The following is an 18,995-nucleotide window of genomic DNA, read 5'->3' as shown; positions in this document are numbered from 1 at the left end:
AAGTGTTCAATGGCAAAAGGCATTAAGAAATTACTTTGTGTCTGTCATAATGTTTCTAATGTATGTGAAAATCAGGCTGTCTTAACTCAACAATGACCAGGTTTGACTTTATTCTTAAGCTATGTGTAATCAGTCTCAGTTAAGGTTTTATTTAGGTAAGTTCATGCTTATAGATATATTGATACTTAAGACATGTTTCCTGCCCTAGAAAATTAATTTTAAACTGCTGTTCTGCTTTCAGTTTGGGGAGTAATTGGTACCTGCATAGGTATACAGACTAGCCAAAGTTGTTTTCAAACATGGATGTCAAATTGTTATACTGTCTTATCTTTTCCTAACATATAAATATCTAGATTAAATCAATTATCTTGAAAAGTTATTGATAAAATATTGCTTTCAGGGCTACTAAAATGTTCTGCTTGTACTTATAACTGTTAGGTACTTAAAAGAGAAAATGTGTACAATTTCTATGTTCCAGATGTAGCTTAAACTGTCACCTGACTACTAAACTTAAATACTAATCAGAATGTTTTTAAACTATTGTGTCATTCTCTGTCCAGATCTGCCTTGCTAACCAGATATGTTCTGCACCTTTTTCACTAAATCTGTTTTGCTAATCAGATATGTACAGTCTCTCTGAGTGATTAATAACCATATATAGAAGCCAAAGTCAATTGGAAACATTGGAGTTAAAAAGATAACCGATATTTTCATTTCTGCTCCAAGGTCAGAAGGCCACAGGAGATGATGGGACACTTGCTAACTTCTAGCCTCTGGTAAGTCACCTGTCTTCTTGATCAGAGAGGATATGGAGACCCAGAGATGAATTCCAAGTCAGTGTATCTGCAACAGGAAAGTCACTTGGGAGGAAAATGAGTCCTTCAGGCTTCCCAAAGAGGGAAGGCCACTTGGTCAACACAGCCTTGACTTATCCTAGCAGATGACAATGCTAAGAGTCATAGGACTCCTCACAGGTCCCTAATAGTCTCTCCTACAGCACCATTATTGATCTCAAAAATATATAGTTAGGGCTGGAGAGATGGCTTACTGGTTAAGCATTTGCCTGGGAAGCCTGAGGACCCTGGTTTGAGGCTTGATTCCCCAGGACCCATGTAAGCCAGATGCACAAGGGGTACACTTGTCTGGAGTATGTTTGCAATGGCTGGAGGCCCTGATGTGCCCATTCTTTCTCTTTCTCTCTCTCTCTCTCTCTCTCTCTGCCTGTTCCTCTCCCTTTCATTCTCAAGTAAATAAATGAAAATAAACAAACAGTTAAAAAATATATATAGTTAATTCTTGCAGTCTGCATAGTATCACCCAATAAAAATTAGCCACAAAATATTACAATATAAACAAAGATTAAGATTGATAGGCTCCCTTTTCTGATGCTGTCTCATAATAATAAACTCTAGCTTGTGCCTTCTGCCTCTACCTGTCCTTGATTAGTCAGCCACTGTTGCCTTTAAATAAAAATTCCAAAAATTTTCCCCACTGGTTATGTTCACCTGATAACTATTGATCTGTATTAGCTTAATCTGTCCTTGATATATCTTATTAAGGACATATCTCAGACACCCATCCTAACATGTAAAAGCCATTTAGAAGTCTAGCTATTTGTACTTGCTAATTTGGATGGTACTGGTTGTTCAAAGGTGTCTCTTTGCTTAGCTTTATAGAGGTAAGCCAGATTCACTTGCCGGGACCCACATTCTCTCAAGGAATTGGACCCATACTTCTCAACCAAGGGATACAAATTCATCACACCAGAGTCAAGAGAGCAATGCCATCAGCTGATTGTAGCAGATAACAGATTACCAGAAACCCAGAGGGTCCTCTTCAAGTCAAGCTCCAGAGGACACCTGCCTCTGACAAAGAGACTACAGCCTTGCTCTAGTCATTCTGGCAGCTCACTAGTCTATTAATGGCAGAAGCTTGGAATTCAACATGAGATTTTTTAAAAAATGGACTTGTGCCTGGTTAAAAAAAAAATTACATGTTAGAATATAAGGGATTATGACTGGGAAGATAAGAGAAATGTAGAATCACTATAAAAGTTAACTGCTAAGAAGCTGAACTTATCTCTGTCAGTAGCTGAAGGAATCCCAAAGAAGTAACTGATATAAATCTTTGTTGAGTTTTTACCCCTGGTTAACTACCCTTTATTACTTGTCTTACTCGCCAAAACAATTGGGTCATGCATTCTCCAGGACATTACTAATTTTGTATCCAGACAGATAGAAAGAACTAAAATACTTGTGCTTCATAAACATTATCAACCAATACAGCCAATGAAAATAGAAACCCCCTATCAAAGATTTGACAGGGATGCATAAGAAAAGGGGAAAATGAAGAGCCAAGCTGACTATTTTAACAGCAAAATCTATTTTGATATAATGATTAAGTTTCCATTTCTCTAAGTTTCTATGTCTGAGCTAGGGCCACAAATTGCTCCCTGGTTACTGTGCCCAGGATTGTGTATTCATAACGTTCTGGGTAGTAGTTTAACTGTAATGGCTGATCTGCTTTTTTTTTTTTTTTTTTTTTAACCATGTTTGCTTGCCTCTGAAAACCCCTACCCTGTAATTTCTATGGTTTCACCCTATAAAAAGAGCCAGCAAACTAAATCCGGCTGCTCTTTGCACCCTGCCTTATGGAGGCAAGCCACAGGACCAGCTCTATTGTGCACAATTAAAAGCTTCCTTCAGAAGCCGGGCATGGTGATGCATGCCTTTAACGCCAGCACTCGGGAGGCTGAGGTAGGAGGATGGCCTGAGTTCAAGACCATCCTGAGACTACATAGTGGATTCCAGGACAGCCTGAGCTGCAGTGAAACCCAATCTCAAAAACCAAAAAAAAAAAAAAAAAAGCTTGCTTCAGTTTGGCCATAATTTGTGGTCATTGGCCTTTATTTTCATGAATTCTGGGTTAACACGTTCCTCTTACAAGTTTTTTTTTTCTTGTCAGGTATTTGATTACAACATCAACAAAATATAGAATATTGGTAGTGAGAGGAGAGGCAGTTGCTGAATGAAATCCAACCATTTGGATCATAGACCTTCTGAATTGGTTTAATGAGAGGAATGGAGCTATGGGTTATGGAAACCTTTGGATGTTGTTAACAGAGATTAATGGGCTATTCTTGTAGGAATTAGGAAGACTAAATTGCCAAAATAAATGAAAACAGTAAAGAATGTACATGTGAAAATTCGGAGGCTTCCGGTTAAGATGGCGTCGTAGGTACCACGCCAAAGCAGCCTGGGGGGGGAAAGACCAAAAAAAAACTCAGCAAAATACACACTTTTACTAAAAAGTGAGGTGTATAGGAAGTTGAGGCGGCAGCGGAGAAGTGGAAGAGTTATAGAGCATCCAGAGCCTGCACAGGCGGGAACAGCGGCTCCGGGGCGGCTCGGCTACCCGCCGCAACCGCGGAGCGGCAGAAAACTGCCGGACTCTCGGCTCGAGCCGCAGGACAAGCCAGGTGCGGGATTTTCCCCTCAAACCGCGCTCTCCGCAACTCGGGAAACGTGAGGGGAGAGCGGCAGCGAGCAACGGAGGGAGGGGCAGACCGCGAGGTAAAAGCACACGTGGAGAAGCGATACAACCAGAGCAGCCGCGGCTCCCTCCCCTCCCCCGCCGCCTGAACCCAGCTCCAGCGAACACAGCAGCGGCCCGGGACCCGGCCACGCCAACTTGGGCTGACGGCGGGACCCAAGCAGGAGCAGAATTCGGCAGCAACTTCAGCGGCTCCAGCACCGGTACCAGTGGCCCCAGCAGCAGCGGACCCAGGAGCGGCAGCGGTGGCAGATCCCGCAGCAGCGGCTTCGGGGTGAGCAGTCACATGGACACAGCAACGGCAGCTTCAGCAGCGGTGGTGGCTCCGGGGGTGGCAGCTACAACAGCTGCAGAGGCGGCGGCAGCGGCTCAGTTTGCCCCGTAGGAAAAGCAAGTGCCCAGCTCCAGAAATCAGAACAGCAGCCCGACGACCCAGGCAGCAACTTGACTGAGACCACAATCACCCAAGGTAACTGGGATTGCACCAGGGAAGGGTCTCACTTGGTCACAAGCTGACTTGGATACCTCAACAGACCAGAAATCTAAACCTCTTTGTTGATAGAGGATCTGGTCATTATAATAACTACTCTTGCATACATACTCGGGGCTGTTTTTGATGGAATGGGTACAGTGTTTAGTTAAATTTTAGAATCTACCAGTATATTATTCCACTCAGCCTGCTTGAATACTCCTATAGCAGGGAAACTCAACCCCTAAGAACATCTTTGTAGATACTCTGAGAGTCTTAAGAGCCACACCTAATACCTTAAGGTCCTACCCTGAAAATATATTACATCAAATCAATTGATACAGCTAAGAATACACAGCTAGCTAGAAAATCCAAGCATTAACTTAATCCAAGATGCAAAAATATATACATTATAACACAAGAAACACTAAAAAGCAAGACGATATAAATCCACCTAAAAGTATTAATGCATCAGAAATGTCCTCCAGTGAGAAAGAGTTAGAGGAAATGCCCAAGAAAGAGTTCAAAAGAATAATTATAAATATGTTCAAAGAGGTCAAAGAACACATGAAAACAATCAAAGAAGAAATCAAAGAGGAAATCAAAGAGGAAATCAAAGGAATCAAAGAAGAGGCAGGACACCAATTTAATGAAACAAAGAAGGCAATACAAGACATAAATAGAGAAATAGAAATAATAAAGAAAAACCAGTCAGAATTACTAGCAATGAAGAACACAGTTAATGAAATAAAAAACTCTGTAGAAAATCTCACCAGTAGGATGGATGAGGGAGAGGACAGAATATCTAAGCTAGAAGATCAGGTGGCAGACCTAATACAGTCCAACAAAGAGAAAGACAAACTTATAGAAAAGTATGAGTGGGAATTTCAAGATATTCGGGACACTATGAAAAGATCCAATATAAGAATTCAGGGCATAGTAGAAGGAGAAGAACTCCACTCCAGAGGCATAGAAGGCATCTTCAACAAAATCATAGAGGAAAATTTTCCCCAAATTGGGAAAGAGGTGCCAATACAGATATAGGAAGCCTTTAGAACCCCAGCCAGACAAAACCCAGAAAGAAACTCTCCTCGCCACATTATACTCAAACTTCCATACACACAAACCAAAGAAAAAATATTGAAAGCAGTTAGAGAGAAAAATCAAGTTACCTACAAAAGCAAGCCCATCAGGATTACAGCAGATTATTCAACACAAACTTTTAAAGCCAGAAGGGCCTGGAGTGATATATTCCAAGTTCTGAAAGATAACAACTGTCAACCAAGGTTACTTTATCCTGCAAAGTTATCCATCCAAATAGATGGAGAAATAAAGACATTCCATGACAAAAGCAGGTTAAAGGAATATCTGAAGACAAAACCAGCTCTACAGAAAATACTTGATAGAATCCTCCATGCTGAACAAAAGGGAAAGCACACATATAAGGAACCTAGAAAAAACCAGCCATACTCAAATACCAGTTAACAGAAGAGAGCACAGGTAGAACCAGTAACACACACACACACAAAAAAAAATGGCAAACATAAATACACACCTTTCAATAATATCTCTTAATATCAACGGTCTCAATGCCCCAACGAAAAGACATAGATTTGCAGACTGGGTTAAAAAGCAGGATCCTACAATTTGTTGTCTTCAAGAAACTCACCTTTCTACAAAGGATAGACATTATCTTAGGGTGAAAGGTTGGAAGATGGTGTTTCAAGCAAATGGGCCTAGAAAACAAGCAGGGGTTGCTATCCTAATATCAGACAGGGTGGACTTTAGTCCGAATTTAGTCAAAAAAGATAAGGAAGGTCACTTTATATTGATTAAGGGCACACTACAACAGGAGGACATTACAATCCTAAACATATATGCACCTAACATGGGGGCTCCCAAATTCGTCAAACAAACACTATTAGAACTAAGGTCACAGATAACACCAAACACGGTGGTGGTGGGTGACTTTAACACCCCACTCTCATCAATTGACAGGTCATCCAGGGAAAGAATAAACAGAGAGGCATCTGGACTAAATGAGGTCATAGAAGGAATGGACCTCACAGATATATACAGGACATTTCATCCAAAGGCTGCAGAATATACATTCTTTTCAGCAGCACATGGAACATTCTCTAAAATAGACCATATATTAGGACATAAGGCAAATCTTAACAAATTCAGGAAAATTGAAATAATTCCTTGCATTCTATCTGACCACAATGGAATTAAACTACAAATCAGTAGCAAGAAAGGCTATAGAGCATACACAAAATCATGGAAACTAAACAATACACTACTAAATGATGAGTGGGTCAATGAAGAAATCAAAAAGGAAATCAAAAAATTTATAGAGTCAAATGATAATGAGAACACAACATACCAAAATCTCTGGGACACAATGAAGGCAGTTCTAAGAGGTAAATTTATAGCCTTAAGTGCCTATATTAAGAAATTAGAAAGGTCGCAAGTGAACGACCTAATGCTTCGCCTTAAAGCCTTGGAAAAAGAAGAACAAGGCAAACCAAAAAGTAGTAGACGGGAAGAAATAATAAAGATTAGGGCAGAAATTAATGAAATAGAAACAAAAAGAACAATCCAAAGAATTAATGAAACAAAGAGTTGGTTCTTTGAAAGGATAAACAAGATTGATAAACCCTTAGCAAATCTGACCAAAAGAAAGAGAGAAGAGACACAAATTAATAAAATCAGAGATGAACAAGGTAACATCACAACAGATTCCAGAGAAATTCAAAAAATTATAGGGACATACTATAAAAGCATATACTCCACAAAGTATGAAAATCTGAAAGAAATGGATGATTTCCTTGATCTATATGACCTACCTAAATTAAATCAAAATGAGATTAATCACTTAAATAGACCTATAACAAACATGGAGATCCGAGCAGTTATCAATAATCTCCCAACTAAAAAAAGCCCAGGCCCGGATGGATTCACTGCTGAATTTTACCAGACTTTTAAGGAAGAGCTAACACCATTGCTTCTTAAGCTTTTCCAGGAAATAGAAAAAGAAGGAATCCTACCAAACTCCTTCTATGAGGCCAGCGTCACCCTGATACCAAAACCAGGCAAAGATAGAACAAAAAAAGAAAATTACAGACCAATCTCCCTCATGAACATAGATGCAAAAATTCTCAACAAAATATTGGCAAACAGAATACAAGAGTATATCAAAAAGATCATTCACCCTGACCAAGTAGGCTTTATCCCAGAGATGCAGGGATGGTTCAACATACGCAAATCTATAAATGTAATACATTACATAAATGGGTTGAAGGACAAAAATCACATGATCATCTCATTAGATGCAGAGAAAGCATTTGACAAAATCCAACATCCCTTCATGATAAAAGTCCTACAGAGACTGGGAATAGAAGGAACATATCTCAATATAATAAAGGCTATTTATGACAAGCCTACAGCCAACATATTACTAAATGGGGAAAAACTGGAAGCTTTTCCACTAAAATCAGGAACAAGACAAGGGTGTCCACTGTCTCCACTTCTATTTAATATAGTTTTGGAAGTCTTAGCCATAGCAATAAGGCAAGAGACACACATAAAAGGGATACAAATTGGAAAGGAAGAAATCAAGTGATCATTATTTGCAGATGACATGATTCTATACATAAAGGACCCTAAAGACTCTACTAGCAAGCTGTTAGAGCTGATCAAAACCTACAGCAATGTAGCAGGATACAAAATAAATACACAGAAATCAGTAGCCTTCGTATATGCTAACAACAAACACCCAGAGGATGAAATCAGAGAATCACTCCCATTCACAATTGCATCAAAAAAAATAAAATACCTTGGAATAAACCTAACTAAGGAAGTAAAGAATCTATACAATGAGAACTTTAAGACACTCAAGCGAGAAATTGCAGAAGACACTAGAAAGTGGAGAAACATCCCTTGTTCCTGGCTTGGAAGAATCAATATCGTGAAAATGGCAATCTTACCTAAAGCAATCTACACATTTAATGCAATCCCTATCAAAATTCCAAAGGCTTTCTTCATGGAAATAGAAAAAACAATCCAAAAATTCATTTGGAATCATAAAAAACCTCGAATATCTAAAATAATACTGAGCAACAAAAAAGAGGCTGGTGGTATCACCATACCTGATTTTAACCTATACTACAGAGCCATAGTAACAAAAACAGCATGGTACTGGCACAAAAACAGACATGTAGATCAGTGGAACAGAATAGAGGACCCAGATGTAAGCCCAAGTAGCTATAGCCACCTGATATTCGATAAAAATGCCAAAAATACTCATGGAGAAGAGACAGCCTCTTCAGCAAATGGTGTTTTGAAAACTGGATAAATATCTGCAGAAGGATGAAAATAGATTCTTCTCTCTCGCCATGCACAAGAATTAAGTCCAAATGGATTAAAGACCTTAACATCAGACCGGAAACTTTGAAACTGCTAGAGGAAAAAGTAGGGGAAACCCTTCAACATATTGGTCTTGGCAAAGACTTTCTGAATACAACCCCAATTGCTCAGGCAATAAAACCACAGATTAACCACTGGGACCTAATGAAATTACAAAGTTTTTGCACTGCAAAGGACACAGTGAAAAAAGCAAAGAGGCAACCTACAGAATGGGAAAAAATCTTCGCCAGCTATATATCTGATAGAGGATTAATATCTAGGATATACAAAGAACTCAAAAAGTTAACTAATAAGGAATCAAACAAGCCAATCAAAAAATGGGCTAAGGAGCTAAATAGAGAGTTCTCAAAGGAAGAAATACGAATGGCATATAAGCACCTAAAAAAATGTTCTACGTCACTAGTCATCAGGGAAATGCAGATTAAAACTACATTGAGATTCCATCTCACTCCTGTCAGATTGGCCACCATCATGCGAACAAATGATCATAAATGTTGGCGGGGATGTGGAAAAAAAGGAACCCTTCTGCACTGCTGGTGGGAATGCAATCTGGTCCAGCCATTGTGGAAAACAGTGTGGAGGTTCCTAAAGCAGCTAGAGATTGATCTACCATATGACCCAGCTATAGCACTCCTAGGCATATATCCAAAGGACTCATCTCATTTTCCTTAGAAGTACATGCTCAACCATGTTTATTGCTGCTCAATTTATAATAGCTGGGAAATGGAACCAGCCTAGATGTCCCTCAACAGATGAGTGGATAATGAAGAAGTGGTACATTTATACAATGGAGTTCTACTCAGCGGTAAAGAAAAATGAAGTTATGAAATTTGCAGAAAAATGGATGGACCTGGAAAGTATTATACTAAGTCAGGTAACCCAGGCCCAGAAAGCCAAGCGCCACATGTTCTCCCTCATATGGGGATCCTAGCTACAGATGACTGGGCTTCTGTGTGAGAATGATAATACTTAGTAGCAGAGGCCAGTAAGTTGAAAAGGAGACATAAAGGGTGGAGAAAGGAAGGGAGGAGGATACTTAATAGGTTGATATTGTATATATGTAATTACAATGATTGTAATGGGGAGGTAATATGATTGAGAATGGAATTTCAAACGGAAAAGTGTGGGGGTGGGGAGGGAGGGAATTACCATGGGATATATTTTATAATCATGGAAAATGATAATAAAAATTAAAAAAAAAAAAAAGAATGTACATGTGATGTTTCAATGTCAAACTTGGCTTGAGATCATTTATGTTATATTCTGGTAAAGGAAAAAAATCTGCTTCTACCTCTTTTCTGCCAATGTCCTGAAAGCTGGAGTGAGGTTGAATTTTAAAGTAATGTACTAACTAGTCTGGTAGAAGACAGTATAGCATGCATGGGTGCTTCTTGCTCTTTGTCAAATGTATAGTAAGAGAGAACAGAAAGATATGAAAAGTATACAGTTTGGCAAAGAAATGAGTATGAATGAGTTTAAAGTAACAGAGTGCAGAAAAAGTAGTTATAGTTACTAAAGTGTTTAGTCTCAACAAGAAGAAACCTTGAACCTGCTCTGGGACAGTAGTGAATGTGCCTTGAATTTAGGCTCAGCACACTGAAATCTCCAGCTTATGACAGTGCAAATTCACTTTGAAAGGAAAGTGCTTAACCTAAGAATCCCACTGGAAAGGTTCCCTGCACACACACAAAAAAAACCCCAAAACAACCTGATTATGAAAGTGTTTTCCCAGATTCACCCACCATGGTGCACATTAACTATTACAGCCATGGTAGAAGATGGTCAGACTACATCTCAAGTTGGCTGAGGTACTTGGCAACATCATTCACATGGGGCTGGATTTGGAGGGATATAAAGTACAAGAATTGTGGTATCACTGAGTCTTGTACCAAGTTTCCAGAAAGCCATTGCCACTAAGCAATGCATAGTGGGGTTGGATTCTCTTCAAGGAGACTCCAAGAGGCCACTCCATGAAGCTGTGAAGGTAAAACCCAGGTTGCAATGGGGTCTCGAGGATCTTAGAGATTCTAGGACCATGTGACATTTTTGGAGGAAAGCAGCTAGCACAGCATGGAGTTGGCCTAAGAGAGAAGCTGAATGTGCTGCAGGTAGCAGAACTATAGGAGTGGAGCTTCCCATGGCTGATGGAACCCAGATGAGGCCACCAAGAGCCACATATGCTGATTTAGTGCTTTACAAGCTGGTTTTTGGTCTTATTTTGGCCTTATCTTTCCTCACTATGTCCCCATTACTCCTTTTGGGAATGGGGACATCAACTCTGTGCAATTGTATATTGTATATATGTAACCTGTGTTTTGATTTTACAGGGGCTCATTGTTAAAAGATTGCCTTGACTCTTAGAAGAGACTTTGGGATTTTTTTGAGGTAGGGTCTCACTGTAGCCCAGACTGACCTGAAACTTACTTTGCAGTCCCAGGTTAGCCTCTACCCCACAGCAGTCCTCCTACCTCAGCTTCCTGAGTGCGGAAATAAAGGTGTGCACTACCAAGGCTGGCCTAGACTTTGGGCTTTTGGACAATGTTAGAGTTGTTAAGATTTAGGGAACTAAAATATTAATGAATCTGAAGATTATCCCTCCCTGTACCTTCATCTTTTGGATTTTTTAACCACTTGTTTACAATACCCTTGGCCTTCAACACAACCTTAGCCTCTTTTTCTCAATGAAAACACCTTAGACTTTGACACTACCAATAGTTGAACCATTCTGCAAATCCATTTTCTTTTTTTCATTCATTTATTTATTTTTATTTGAAAGAGAGAGAGGGAGAATGACATGCCAGGACCTTTAGCTACTGCAAATGAACTCCAGATGCATGCGCCACCTTGTGCATCTTGCTTACATGGGACCTAGAGAATTGAATCTGGGTCCTTAGCCTTCACAGACAAGTGCTTTAACCACTAAGCCATCTCTCCAGCCCCTCATTTTATTTATTTGCAATGAGAGAGAGAGAGAGAATGGGTATGCTGGGCCCTCCAGCCACTGCAAATGAACTTGAGATGCATGTGCCAGTTTGTGAAGCTGACTTTACTGGAGGTACTGGAGGATCAAACCTGGGTCATTAAGCTTGGTAGGAAAGTGCCTTAACCACTAAGCCATCTCTTCATCCATACAAATCCACTTTAAAACATTCTCTCTTTTTTTTTAAAGTATTTTTATTTATTTGAGAGCGACAGACACAGAGAGAATGACAGATAGAGAGAGAGAGAGAGAATGAGCGCGCCAGGGCCTCCAGCCTCTGCAAACGAACTCCAGACACGTGTGCCCCCTTGTGCAACTGGCTAACATGGGACCTGGGGAACCAAGCCTCGAACCGGGGTCCTTAGGCTTCACAGGCAAGCACTTAACTGCTAAGCCATCTCTTCATCCATACAAATCCACTTTAAAACATTCTCTCTTTAACTACTCACTGTCTCTAATGTTCATATGAAAACAGTCCTTTGGTCCCTGTAGGATAAGCAGTTATTTGGTCCTAATCACTTTTTGTTGTTTTGTAGCTTCCTCAACTCTCCTGGCTCATTTTTCTGACTATAGTCATCATTTTCTTACTTACTCTGAGATTCTAAGGTCTACAATTGTCATAAGCCACTTCCAGATACTCTCACCATCTTTTATCTTTCCTTCTTATTATATAAAAACACTTACATGATCCTGTGCAGCTATCAATAGATAGATAAGAAGGGGATGGAGAGATTTCTTAGTGGTTAAGACACTTGCCTGCAAAGCCAAAGGACCTCAGTTAGATTCCCCAGGACTCACATAAGCCAGATGCACAAGGTAACACATGTATCTGGAGTTTGTGGAATGGCTGTAGGTCCTGGTGCCTCCTTTCTCCCTCTCTCTGTCTCTCTCTCGCTTAAATAAATAAATAAATAAATAAATAAATAAATTTATATAAAATAGATCTTTTTTTTTTTTAATTTTTTTGTTCACTTTTTATTTATTTATTTGAGAGTGACAGACATAGAGAGAAAGACAGATAGAGGGAGAGAGAGAGAATGGGCGCGCCAGGGCTTCTAGCCACTGCAAACGAACTCCAGATGCATGTGCTCCCTTGTGCATCTGGCTAATGTGGGACCTGGGGAACTGAGCCTCGAACCGGGGTCCTTAGGCTTCACAAGCAAGCGCTTAACCTCTAAGCCATCTGTCCAGCCCTAAAATAGATCTATTTTTTAAAATCCCTGCAATCCTAGAGATGATATTACTTCAGATGTGTTAGCCAGAATCTTTAGCAGTTCCTAGTGATGTCTGGCAATCACAAGGTCAACTCTGGTAGAGTCACTCTTTTGTCTCCTGCATTTTTTCTCTCCTTAAGCTTTCAAACCATTTTTCCCAGGCTGATTTCCACTGAGAACACAGCAGCAACAGAAAATAACTTCAACAAGATGCCTTCACCATCACTACCACTCCAAAGCCCACCACCTCACCAACTCTGCTTTGTTTAATGTTACCCTCTTATTGTTTAGCAATTTCCTCTGCATTAAAATGTTCCCTCTTCTGGGCGGTTAAGATGGCGGCGTAGGTACCACGCCAAAGCAGCCTAGGGGGGAAAAAGACCAAAAAAACTCAGCAAAATACACGCTTTTACTAAAAAGTGAGGTGTATAGGAAATTGAGGCGGCAGCGGAGAAGTAGAAGAGTGATAGAACATCCAAAGCCCGCACAGGCGGGAAAAGCGGCTCCAACGGCTCAGGCAGCTCGGCCAAACGCCTCAGCCGCGGCGCAGCAGAAAACCACCAGACCAGCTCGAGCCGCAGGAAAAGCCAGGTGCGGGATTTTCCCTCACACCGCGCTCTCCGCAACTCGGGAAACGTGAGGGGAGAGCGGCAGCGAGCAGGGGAGGAGAAGACCGCGAGTTAGAACACGTGGAGCAGCGAGACAACCAGAGCAGCCGCGGCTCCCTCCCCTCCCCCACCGCCTGAGCCCAGCTCCAGCGAACACAGCAGCGGCCCGGGACCCGGCCATGCCAACTTGGGCTGACAGCGGGACCCAAGCAGGAGCAGAGTTCGGCAGCAACTTCAGCGGCTCCAGCACCGGTACCAGCGGCCCCAACAGCAGCGGACCCAGGAGCGGCAGCGGCGGCAGATCCTGCAGCAGTGGCTTCGGGGGGAGCAGCGGCGGTGGTCACGGCAGCGGCAGCTTCAGCAGTGGTGGTGGCTCCGGTGGTGGCAGCTATAGGAGCAGCAGAGGCAGCAGCAGCGGCTCGGTTTGCCCCGTAGGAAAAGCAAGTGCCCAGCTCCAGAAATCAGAACAGCAGCCCGACGACCCAGGCAGCAAATTGACTGAGACCAAAATCACCCAAGGTAACTGGGATTGCACCAGGGAAGGGTCTCACTTGGTCACAAGCTGACTTGGATCCCTCATCAGACCAGAAATCTAAACCTCTTTGTTGATAGAAGATCTGGTCATTATAATAACTACTCTTGCATACATACTCGGGGCTGTTTTTGATTGAAGAAATCAAAGAGGAAATCAAAGAGGAAATCAAAGGAATCAGAGGCAGGACACCAATTTAATGAAATAAAGAAGGCAATACAAGACATAAATAGGGAAATAGAAATAATAAAGAAAAACCAGTCAGAATTACTAGCAATGAAGAACACAGTTAATGAAATAAAAAACTCTGTAGAAAATCTCACCAGTAGGATGGATGAGGGAGAGGACAGAATATCTAAGCTAGAAGACCAGGTGGCAGACCTAATGCAGTCCAACAAAGAGAAAGACAAACTTATAGAAAAGTATGAGTGGGAATTTCATGATATTCAGGACACTATGAAAAGATCCAATATAAGAATTCAGGGCATAGTAGAAGGAGAAGAACTCCACTCCAGAGGCATAGTAGGCATCTTCAACAAAATCATAGAGGAAAATTTCCCCCAAATTGGGAAAGAGGTGCCAATACAGATACAGGAAGCCTTTAGAACCCCAGCCAGACAAAACCCAGAAAGAACCTCCCCTCGCCACATTATAATCAAACTTCCAAACACACAAACCAAAGAAAAATTATTGAAAGCAGTTAGAGAGAAAAATCAAGTTACCTACAAAAGCAAGCCCATCAGGATTACAGCAGATTATTCAACACAAACTTTTAAAGCCAGAAGGGCTTGGAGTGATATATTCCAAGTTCTGAAAGATAACAACTGTCAACCAAGGTTACTTTATCCTGCAAAGTTATCCATTCAAATAGATGGAGAAATAAAGACATTCCATGACAAAAGCAGGTTAAAGGAGTATTTGAAGACAAAACCAGCTCTACAGAAAATACTTGATAGAATCCTCCATACTGAACAAAAGGAAAAGCACACATATAAGGAACCTAGAAAAAACAAGCTATACTCAAATACCAGTTAACAGAAGAGAGCACAGGTAGAACCAGTAACACACACACACACACAAAAAAATGGCAAACATAAATACACACCTTTCAATAATATCTCTTAATATCAACGGTCTCAATGCCCCAACGAAAAGACATAGATTTGCAGACTGGGTTAAAAAGCAGGATCCTACAATTTGTTGTCTCCAAGAAACTCACCTTTCTACAAAGGATAGACACTATCTTAGGGTGAAAGGTTGGAAGATGGTGTTTCAAGCAAATGGGCCTAGAAAACAAGCAGGGGTTGCTATCCTAATATCAGACAGGGTAGACTTTAGTCCAACGTTAGTCAAGAAAGATAAGGAAGGTCACTTTATATTGATTAAGGGCACACTCCAACAGGAGGACATTACAATCCTAAACATATATGCACCTAACATGGGGGCTCCCAAATTCGTCAAACAAACACTACTAGAACTAAGGTCACAGATAACACCAAACACAGTGGTGGTGGGTGACTTTAACACCCCACTCTCATCAATTGACAGGTCATCCAGGGAAAGAATAAACAGAGAGGCATCTGGACTAAATGAGGTCATAGAAGGGATGGACCTAACAGATATATACAGGACATTTCATCCAAAGGCTGCAGAATATACATTCTTTTCAGCAGCACATGGAACATTCTCTAAAATAGACCATATATTAGGACATAAGGCAAATCTTAACAAATTCAGGAAAATTGAAATAATTCCTTGCATTCTATCTGACCACAATGGAATTAAACTACAAATCAGTAGCAAGAAAGGCTATAGAGCATACACAAAATCATGGAAACTAAACAATACACTACTAAATGATGAGTGGGTCAATGAAGAAATCAAAAAGGAAATCAAAAAATTTATAGAGTCAAATGATAATGAGAACACAACATACCAAAATCTCTGGGACACAATGAAGGCAGTTCTAAGAGGTAAATTTATAGCCTTAAGTGCCTATATTAAGAAATTAGAAAGGTCGCAAGTAAGCGACCTAATGCTTCGCCTTAAAGCCTTGGAAAAAGAAGAACAAGGCAAACCAAAAAGTAGTAGACGGGAAGAAATAATAAAGATTAGGGCAGAAATTAATGAAATAGAAACAAAAAGAACAATCCAAAGAATTAATGAAACAAAGAGTTGGTTCTTTGAAAGGATAAACAAGATTGATAAACCCTTAGCAAATCTGACCAAAAGAAAGAGAGAAGAGACACAAATTAATAAAATCAGAGATGAACAAGGCAACATCACAACAGATTCCAGAGAAATTCAAAAAATCATAGGGACATGCTACAAAAGCATATACTCCACAAAGTATGAAAATCTGAAAGAAATGGATGATTTCCTTGATCTATATTACCTACCTAAATTAAATCAAAATGAGATTAATCACTTAAATAGACCTATAACAAACATGGAGATCTGAACAGTTATCAATAATCTCCCAACTAAAAAAAGCCCAGGCCCGGATGGATTCACTGCTGAATTTTACCAGACTTTTAAGGAAGAGCTAACACCATTGCTTCTTAAGCTTTTCCAGGAAATAGAAAAAGAAGGAATCCTACCAAACTCCTTCTATGAGGCCAGCGTCACCCTGATACCAAAACCAGGCAAAGATAGAACAAAAAAAGAAAATTCCAGACCAATCTCCCTCATGAACATAGATGCAAAAATTCTCAACAAAATATTGGCAAACAGAATACAAGAGTATATCAAAAAGATCATTCACCCTGACCAAGTAGGCCTTATCCCAGAGATGCAGGGATGGTTCAACATACGCAAATCTATAAATGTAATACATTACATAAACGGGTTGAAGGACAAAAATCACATGATCATCTCATTAAATGCAGAGAAAGCATTTGACAAAATCCAACATCCCTTCATGATAAAAGCCCTACAGAGACTGGGAATAGAAGGAACATATCTCAATATAATAAAGGCTATTTATGACAAGCCTACAGCCAACATATTACTAAATGGGAAAAAACTGGAAGCTTTTCCACTAAAATCAGGAACAAGACAAGGGTGTCCACTGTCCCCACTTTTATTTAATATAGTTTTGGAAGTCTTAGCCATAGCAATAAGGCAAGAGACACACATAAACGGGATACAAATTGGAAAGGAAGAAATCAAGTTATCATTATTTGCAGATGACATGATTCTATACATAAAGGACCCTAGAGACTCTACTAGCAAGCTGTTAGAGCTGATCAAAACCTACAGCAATGTAGCAGGATACAAAATAAATACACAGAAATCAGTAGCCTTCATATATGCTAACAACAAACACACAGAGGATGAAATCAGAGAATCACTCCCATTCAAAATTGCATCAAAAAAAATAAAATACCTTGGAATAAACCTAACCAAGGAAGTAAAGAATCTATACAATGAGAACTTTAAAACACTCAAGCGAGAAATTGCAGAAGACACTAGAAAGTGGAGAAACATCCCTTGTTCCTGGATTGGAAGAATCAATATTGTGAAAATGGCAATCTTACCTAAAGCAATCTACACATTTAATGCAATCCCTATCAAAATTCCAAAGGCTTTCTTCATGGAAATAGAAAAAACAATCCAAAAATTCATTTGGAATCACAAAAAACCTCGAATATCTAAAATAATACTGAGCAACAAAAAAGAGGCTGGTGGTATCACCATACCTGATTTTAACCTATACTACAGAGCCATAGTAACAAAAACAGCATGGTACTGGCACAAAAACAGACATGTAGATCAGTGGAACAGAATAGAGGACCCAGATGTAAGCCCAAGTAGCTATAGCCACCTGATATTCGATAAAAATGCCAAAAATACTCATTGGAGAAGAGACAGCCTCTTCAGCAAATGGTGTTTTGAAAACTGGATAAATATCTGCAGAAGAATGAAAATAGATTCTTCTCTCTTACCATGCACAAGAATTAAGTCCAAATGGATTAAAGACCTTAACATCAGACCTGAAACTCTGAAGCTGCTAGAGGAAAAAGTAGGGGAAACCCTTCAACATATTGGTCTTGGCAAAGACTTTCTGAATACAACCCCAATTGCTCAGGCAATAAAACCACAGATTAACCACTGGGACCTAATGAAATTACAAAGTTTTTGCACTGCAAAGGACACAGTGAAAAAAGCAAAGAGGCAACCTACAGAATGGGAAAAAATCTTCGCCAGCTATATATCTGATAGAGGATTAATATCTAGGATATACAAAGAACTCAAAAAGTTAAATAATAAGGAATCAAACAAGCCAATCAAAAAAATGGGCTATGGAGCTAAATAGAGAGTTCTCAAAGGAAGAAATACGAATGGCATATAAGCATCTAAAAAAATGTTCTACGTCACTAGTCATCAGGGAAATGCAGATTAAAACTACATTGAGATTCCATCTCACTCCTGTCAGATTGGCCACCATCATGAGAACAAATGATCATAAATGTTGGCGGGGATGTGGAAAAAAAGGAACCCTTCTTCACTGCTGGTGGGAATGCAATCTGGTCCAGCCATTGTGGAAAACAGTGTGGAGATTCCTAAAACAGCTAGAGATTGATTTACCATATGACCCAGCTATAGCGCTCCTAGGCATATATCCAAAGGACTCATCTCATTTTCTTAGAAGTACATGCTCAACCATGTTTATTGCTGCTCAATTTATAATAGCTGGGAAATGGAACCAGCCTAGATGTCCCTCAACAGATGAGTGGATAATGAAGAAGTGGTACATTTATACAATGGAGTTCTACTCAGCGGTAAAGAAAAATGAAGTTATGAAATTTGCAGAAAAATGGATGGACCTGGAAAGTATTATACTAAGTCAGGTAACCCAGGCCCAGAAAGCCAAGCGCCACATGTTCTCCCTCATATGGGGATCCTAGCTACAGATGACTGGGCTTCTGTGTGAGAATGATAATACTTAGTAGCAGAGGCCAGTAAGTTGAAAAGGAGACATAAAGGGTGGAGAAAGGAAGGGAGGAGGATACTTAATAGGTTGATATTGTATATATGTAATTACAATGATTGTAATGGGGAGGTAATATGATTGAGAATGGAATTTCAAACGGGAAAGTGTGGGGGTGGGGAGGGAGGGAATTACCATGGGATATATTTTATAATCATGGAAAATGATAATAAAAATTAAAAAAAAAAAAAGAATGTACATGTGATGTTTCAGTGTCAA

The 18,995-nt window shown here is 40.0% G+C and overlaps 1 protein-coding gene across 2 annotated transcripts in view; it reads right to left on the bottom strand.

Moving 5' to 3' along the window:
• Kcnab1 (potassium voltage-gated channel subfamily A regulatory beta subunit 1) overlaps positions 1 to 18,995 on the bottom strand; it is a 516,975-nt gene that overhangs the window by 160,902 nt on the left and 337,078 nt on the right. The gene's annotated exons all lie outside the window — the stretch shown is intronic.

Source organism: Jaculus jaculus, chromosome 11 (assembly GCF_020740685.1).
Source record: "Jaculus jaculus isolate mJacJac1 chromosome 11, mJacJac1.mat.Y.cur, whole genome shotgun sequence".
Taxonomy (NCBI): Eukaryota; Metazoa; Chordata; class Mammalia; order Rodentia; family Dipodidae; genus Jaculus; species Jaculus jaculus.
This window is presented reverse-complemented; position numbering and strand designations above follow the sequence as displayed.